Source organism: Marmota marmota, unplaced genomic scaffold (genome assembly GCF_001458135.2).
Source record: "Marmota marmota marmota unplaced genomic scaffold, marMar, whole genome shotgun sequence".
Taxonomy (NCBI): domain Eukaryota; kingdom Metazoa; phylum Chordata; class Mammalia; order Rodentia; family Sciuridae; genus Marmota; species Marmota marmota.
The window spans coordinates 34,788,592-34,796,610 of record NW_025999900.1 but is presented as its reverse complement, the minus strand read 5'-3'; positions in this window follow the sequence as shown (position 1 = coordinate 34,796,610).

Genomic DNA, 8,019 nt, shown 5'->3' with positions numbered 1-8,019 from the left:
GGGGGGGGGGGCTGGGATTCTTAGGAGGTAAGGACCCACTGTGTGTGAAGGCAGGACCCAGCAGCCTGATAGTTCCAGTTGGGAGCCCTTTCCTGACTCATTACTCATCTACCCTGCAGGTACTAGATGCCTTAGCCCAGGGGCTCACACACTTAGGGCTATAGATAATACAGCTGCTCAGAGTGAGGAGACCCCCAACCAATACTGCTGTTGCCTGACCCACTCAGCCTCTGCTGGAGTGACCTCTGACCAGACTTGGTTGTGATTAGTGTTCCGGCAAACGGGGAAAGGAACAGGACAGGAAAATCCTCCCGGGCTCCTGCAGACCCAGGGAGCAGCCACAGGGGAGGAGAGAAAGGAGCTGTGCTGGATGTCTGCGTGCAAGCCTCACTGCTCCGTGTCCAGGCAACCGCTGCTGCGTGGTTTGGTTTGAAATCCTCCCTTCTTCCCAAGCACAGCTCTCAGCGCATGCGGATTAATCCATCTGATTAGCTGTCAGCTTGGAGGAAACAGGCAGGCCTGGGGGATGGGGTGCCCAGTAGGTACATTTTAAAGGTGGGATGGGCACAGGAGGAAAGGGGAAATCCAGGAGGGGGCCCCCATGGGGGCTGCTCTGTAACCAAGTCTGAGGGCATTGAGCAGATGGGTGTGGGGGGGGTGAGGGCAAGTGGGGGACAGACCACAGACTGCAGGGGCTGTTCTGACGCAGCTGCAGCTCTGCAGTGCTGCAGAGGTTTAGAGTTGTAGAGTTGCTGAGGAGGCCCCAATGGGCCTTTCTGCTAGCATGCCCAGTGGAACAGAATCTGGGGGTCCTGGCTTGGTCCTGCAGATGCTGAGAAGTCAGCCTCACTGGTAGGGACCTCAGGGATTAATGATGAAGGGCGAAAGCTCCTTTTCTACCCTTCCAGCTTTCTAAGCACAAAAGTGCCACCCCTTTCTGATTTCCCAGGGCTCAGGCACAGATACAAGCAATTGAGATTGCAACAAAGGATGCTTGGGACATGAGTGACCACTTCCAAGCCAGTGTCTCTGCCTTGAACCAGTCTCCTTGGCAATGCAGTTCGGAGGCCTTTTCTACACTTAGTCACCTCACTTTTTTTTTTTCCTTTCAGGTTTGGAGGGCTCTGGTCTATGGATGTTTCCATGTTACTGTTCTCCACTCTCCAATGCAAAATAGAACTCATCTCCTTAACTCTGGTTTCTCTGTCTCATATATTAGTTTGGAACATCTGATGTCCTTAAGGACCCCCACTCAGTCCCTAGCTCCTCCAGCACCTGCCCTTGGCTCCATCATGATTGTTCTCCTTCTGCTTTGCTGCTGTCTAAAGACAGAACCGCTTAGCCCATTCCTTTATTATTTAACGAGTATTTATTGAGTATCTACTATGTGCTTGGTTTTGTCCTCATCCATGAGAATATAATAGTAATCAAAAGAAAGATCCCTCGGGGCTGAGGATGTGGCTCAAGCGGTAGCGCGCTCGGCTGGCATGCGTGCGGCCCGGGTTCGATCCTCAGCACCACATACAAACAAAGATGTTGTGTCCGCCGAAAAATAAAAAATAAATATTAAAAAATTCTCTCTCTCTCTCTCTCTCTTTAAAAGAAAGAAAGAAAGATCCCTCCTCCAGGCAGCTGTATTCAACATTTAGAAGTAGAATCCAGACTCAAGCTTATCACCAGTGCCTTCGCACACACACACACATTCCTAGTGGGGGGAGTGAGGGCTGGGGCCCATGCTATGGGGTGGGTGGCAACTGTGCAGCATGTACTACAGAGTGACAGCAGACAAGACAAAGGAGAACAGACCAAAATGCTATAAATAAAAAGGGGCTGAGGGAGAGCAGCCCAAGGTAGACCAAATAAGGCCTGAGTGGAAGGAAGGTGATCTGTCTCCCTGTTCTCCCCTCCCCCGGCATTGTGCCTGCTTTGTCTGGGCTCTGTCACCACCCTGGTCAAGTGTCAGGCCGAAACAGGGGCCATTTGCTGTGAACATGCCTGCAGGAGTCCAAAGAAAAAGTTGCTAAAATTACTACCAGGAATTGCAGCGGGGGGTTGGGGGAGATATGGTAAACTAAAATAGACCTCAGTATGGAAAGAGGGAAATCAGAGGAGCCCCAAAACCCAAAGGGAAGGGAGAGTAGTGGGCAGGAAGAGGCAGGGGACCTGGTCCTGAAGGAGGAATGAGGCACCAGTTGTTTTGCACATGGGAGAGGAGACCTGCCTGGGGGTGAGGTGGGGTGGGGGTGAAGGGCCAGCTCTTCCATCTGCCTGTCCCTAGAATCCCTGACCTTGGGGGGACCCTATCCTGGCTCCACACGAGCCTGGGATTAGGGAGCGGAGCTTTGTGCCTGTCTCAGGTTTCCCTTTAGGGACAGCTGCTCCTTCTTGTCATTCTTTTGTCTTCCTGCTGCCTCCAACGTCTTTTGTACCTCTGTACCCCTGGCTCCCTGCTCCACAATCTCTGCTTTCTGATCGACAGTGGACAGCTGGAAAGACAGCCCAGTGTAGTTTGGAGTGTTTTTGGAAAGGTAGAGCTCTCCTTTGGGGAATGTTTGGAGGGGCACAACTCACTGAAAAGAAGGCATCATGGAGAGCGACAGTCTGGATCCAGGGCTGGAGGCCTCAGGAGGCCTGTGAGGAGCAGCCTGGGGAACTTGGAGTGGGTCACAATATCCACCTTGAAACCCATCTCCTCTAGCTGTGTAGGCTAGGTTAGTCATGTGATCTCTCTGAGACAGTTTATCATCAATAACATAAGTGTAGTCATATTTTCTTGAATCGGTAAAGAGTCTAGAATACTCCAGACACACTGTTCCTCAAAGCAGGCAGTTCTTATCCTTAAGAATATAGAGCTGAGGAAACCAGTCTGCCGATGATAGGGCCCATTACCCTACTGTAAGTCCTTTGTTTTATATCTCTCTCAACCCCACTAAGTCTTCTTGGGTCAGGGGATCATATGGGCCAGGGTGGATCTGGTATCCTGCAGTACTGTGCTCTTATCTGCCCAGAGGGTGGCTGCCCATCATGCAAGGGGGCCAGGGTGCTGAGGCTGTTCTAGGCTCAGCCCAGGCCCACCTCCCAGCCCTGAGTCAAGAGAGGCACCACTGCCTGACTGCTGTTCATGGAGCTGCCCTGCTGAAAGGCCAGTGTGCATCCTGAGGCCCACCATTCCCTTTGGAATTCCAACCCATGTCTGTTTAGTAGCTTTCCATTGACCTGCCATGTTGCTCAGACCAGCAGAATGGACAATATCCCAGAAGCAATGAAGAATGACTACAGGTTTAGGCTGACAAATGGTGACATTAGGCCAAGACACCAAATGAGAGCACAAGCCAAGCATCAGCAGGATGTGTCCTAGCCTGAATATCTAGGGGCCCTGGGTGGAGCTGCCTGGTGGATCTGGGCTGGCTCCAGGGTATGGGAGTTGGGCTGTGGAAGAGAGGCAGACAAACCTAGAGTCCTCAGGAGACAGGCAGAGCCAGCCTTGGGTTGCCCAGGGGTCCTTTAGCAGTTTCAACCACCCCTGGGCAGAGTCAGACTAATCAAAGGATGCAGAAGTCCGGGAAGCCCCTAGAAGGAGAATGACTAGAGTACTGGGATATGAAATAATTGAGAAAACTGAAAAACAACACTCTGGAGTTCATTTGCTGGACACTGGTTGGGGACCCTCCACATGCCCTTGCTCCTCCACCTTAGAACCTCTACTTTGTTCACAAATATTCCTAGTTTAATGTCCTGTGGCTGCCAGGTTTGGCCAGCACAGGATATGGAGAACCATGGGATATACTAGGAGTGGAAGTTAATTTTTCAGTGAGAAGCCAAGAGACTGAGTAATCAGCAGCCCCCTCCCAAGGAAGAAGGGATTCTGTTCCTTTTGTCATAGGCCCCTCTTCCTTAAGCGGCCTTCTGGGAACACAGCCTGTTTCCCATCCTCACCTCTACCCCAACCATAAGTGCAGGTGAATGAGCATAAGCACACCTCTCTGCACAAACACAGCTGGCAGATCTGAGCTACTTCCGCAGACAGTTTTCAGATAGAACGCTGGTGTTTAGTGAATTGTCCTGGAAGACCTCCACTCCAGTCCCCAGTCAGTCCAGCCTGTCTCATTCTCTTTCTATCCACAGTTGGGCTCCAGTCAGTCAGCCAGGAAGATGCCTTACTGGCCCTGCTGTATGCCAGGCTCTTTGGTAGGGGGGCACAGGAGGATTGCATGACCTCTTCCTTACAAGCACTCCCACGGGCCAGGGAAGCCAATTGTACCATGCTGGAAACTGAGGGACCCAACAGTGTGGCCCAGATCTTGAACAACCCAAGGGCAGAGATGCTATTATCAGTGTGGACTAGAGCAGTTTAAGGTTTCCAGGTGGGGACATGGAACTGGAGCTTCAAGGGAGGAGAAATCTTGAGAAGCATTGGAAATTGGATTGTATTATAAATGGTGAGATCACAGGATAGCCAAAGGCATGGAGGGAGAATGATGTGATGCGTTAGAAAGGACCCCAGAGAGTGGGCTGACGATGTAGCTTAATGGTAGAGCCCTTGCCTAGCATGTGCCAGGCCCTGGGATAAAGCCCCAGTACCTCCACTCCCACACACACACAAAGGAAAGAGAGGACTGGGAGGACACATGCCTTATTAGACTATCCTATGAGGACATAAAATAGAAAGCGGCGGGGGGGGGGTAAGTTGGGGTCACATTGTGGAGGAGAGGAAGGGAATGTATGAATCTTATTTGATCTAGGTACCATGCACAGTATTTATACACATTATCTCAATTAATAATCACAATTGCCTGTCATTTAAATTGCAGTCTGTGGGTGACAAATGAGGCTCATAGAAGCCAAGATGATTGCCCAAAGCAGCAAATGTGCAAATGTGCCTTTGGAATTCAAACCCATGTCTGTTTAGTTCTAAATTGCTTTCCACTGATCTGCCATGTTTCTCAGACCAGCAGAATGGACAATATCCCAGAAGCAATGAAGAATGACTACAGCTTTAGGCTGACATTATGATGTCCTGAAAGCAAAGTTTGAGAGCCCAGCAGGGGACTGTGGGGGTACTTTGAGGGAGGAGAGGCAGGAGGTAGGGACTGTAAAGGAAGCCATAGTAACAAGCAAGGTTGAGAGTAGTGTATGGTGGTACATGCCAGTAATCCCAGAGATTTGGGAGGCTGAGGCAAAAGGTTGGCAAGTTCAAGGTCACCCTTAGTAATTTAGTGAGACTCTAACAACTTTACAAGACCCTATCTCAAAAATAGAGTAAGAGCAAAGTTGTAACTCAGTGGTAGAGTGCTTGCCCAGCATGTATGAGATCCTAGGTTCAATCCCCAGTACCATAAAAAAAAAAAAAAGAAGAAGAAGAAGAATGTTGAGAGACGTGAAGAGGAAAGGACAACGCTGGAAGGACAAAGTGTTTGGTTTGGGGGAGTTGGAGGTAATAGTGGGGAAACCAACAGAAGATGTTTTTCAGTCCTGTAAGAAGTCAAAATTATGGGCCTGGCAGACAGTCTGGTGAAGGACGGTGGAAGAAGCCATGAGATGGGAGAAAAGAGGAAAAGTCCAGGAGATGCTTTCAGTACAAAGATGGCAGAAGGAAGAGAAGACCAGAGAGGATGAAGAAGACCACTCGAGAGCCCAGGAGAATGAAGGAAGGAAGGTTCCTAGAAGCCACAAGAAGCATTTTAAGAGGAGCAGGTGGCCAGTAGTATCAGATTCCAAAGAAAGGCTAAGTGTCAGGAAGACAGAGAAGAGAACTTGGGTAATTTTGGATCAAGCAACTTCTATTGAGCTGCAAGAGCCAGGCTGCAATGAGTTGAGGAAAGGACTAATGGACTGGAGGTGGAGGCAGTGGATGTACACCCAGCATTTGAGGAGTTTGGCAGTGAAATGAACGAGATTAGGCAGCCACCAAAAGGCAAGTGGGCCAAATGGCATGGTTTATTTTGTTTTAAAGATAGGGCTGTCCTGAGTAGGTTAGGAAGTGGTGATAAAAGATGCCTTTGTTTTGTTCCCCATTCTGGTTCTGGGTTTTTTTTTTCTTTTTTTTTTTTTTTTATGCCTGTCTCCCTGGAAGTCTGGAAGATGGTTTGGGAATACCTGGAATTGGGGTTTCCATCACCTAAGGTGGACTTGCAAATGTGAGGCTGTTGGCTCCCAGCTCAGCTCCAGATGTGCACAGGGAGCTTGGAGCAGAGCTTGCTGCTTTCAACTCACCAACTGGCCTGAGAAGGGTTGTAGCCTCTTGAGGTCACAGAATGAGGACTAAAGGAGGGCTGGAGGGCAGGCAGCAGCCTTGGGAGCAATCTGGAACATAAACAATTACTGGTAACTCAGTGTCTTCTGCTTGCTTATGCCTCAGTATTTTCCTGGGATGATTTTCTTGTCTCTGGTGTTCCAAGAGGTTGGTAGAATGCTAACCCTTCTCTGATATTCCTATCTTCAAGGATATGTGACTTTCCTGCCACTGGTTGTGCAAGTCTTGGTCTATCTAGTGTAGGACTATAATTCCAGTTCTTTATTATATGTGCCCAAAATCCCCACAAAATTAGAAATGGATTAAGTTGACAAATAGATACACACATTACGCAGGTCCTTCTTGATGTGGGAGAGGGTGGAATGGAGGAGCCTTGGGGGGCTGGCTGCTGCTTTCCCTGCAGGGACCCTTTCAGGGGCAGCAGGTGATCTGAGGGACTGCATCTTGGGCTTGAGAACAGAGTAGCAACTGACAGCTAGCAATTTCAGGCTTCTTAAAGTCTGAAAGGACCAATGCAGGTTTTCCCTACCTGCAGCAAGGAAGAAGAACCTTTATCAAAAGGCTTTTTAGATTTAAAAAGTTGAACCATTCCAAACAGGAACCATGGGAAAGGAGCAGAAGGGTGCAGTGATTGGTTTGGTGTGGTGTGAGTGGGTAAAGGTCTAGAAGGTATCCCTGGGGAGCCTGGGAGAGGGATGAACAAGGGGGCCTGCAGAGTAGCAAGGGTCCAGCTGTGAGATCCAAGGCAGTCATGGAAATAAGTTAAGACTATAGAAAAAGTGGCAGAGCCGCATGTCTGTGTATTATGGGGAGAGATGACCTTGCCCAAGGGCAAAGCTGGATGTGGGGGGATGTCAGGACAGGAGGCATGTACAGATTCCAGCCTGGCCTCCCCATGCTGGGCCCCTTGTCTCTGAGATTACATACAGTCTTGGCTTCCAGGAGCAGTTCCAAAGGGGTGGAGTAAAACAAAGCAAAGGCCCTTTTGTGGTGCTGGGTCCTAAGAATAGCTGTAGCTGAGCTCCAGGCGGTGTCTCCCACAGCCTGCATGTCCTGGGACTTGTTCTTAGCAGTGTCCCTATGTTTGATGTCTGGGTGCTAATTGCTAGTTGTTGGGGAAGTGGAGGCCATCAGCCTACCCTGTATCAGTTTCTATTACCCCTGCTTACCTGGCTCAGCCAGGGGAGAAGGCAGAGCCACAGGGACAGAGAAAGAGTGAACACAAAACTGGCCTAAATGGAGATGGGGTGGTAGCTCGGTGGTAGAGAGCTTGCCTCGCACGTGTGAGGCACTGGGTTCAATCCTCAGCACCACATAAAAATAAATAAATAAGGGGCTGGGGATGTGGCTCAAGCGGTAGCGCGCTCGCTTGGCATGCGTGCGGCCCGGGTTCGATCCTCAGCACCACATACAAACAAAGATGTTGTGTCCGCCAATAACTAAGAAATAAATATTAAAAATTCTCTCTAAAAAATAAATAAATAAAATAAAGGTATTGCATCCATCTATAACTAAAAATAAATAAATAAATAAATAATTTAAAAAATCTGGCTGGGTGTGGTGGTGCATGTTTATAATCCCAGCAGCTCAGGAGGCTGAGGCAGGAGGATCATGAGTTCAAAGTCAGCCCCAGCAACTTTGTGAGGCCCTAAGCAACTCAGTGAGACCCAGTCTCTAAATAAGATACAAAATAAGGCTGGGGATGAGGCTCAGTGGCCAAGTGCCTGAGTTCAATCCCCAGTACCCAAAATAAATAAATAAAAAAT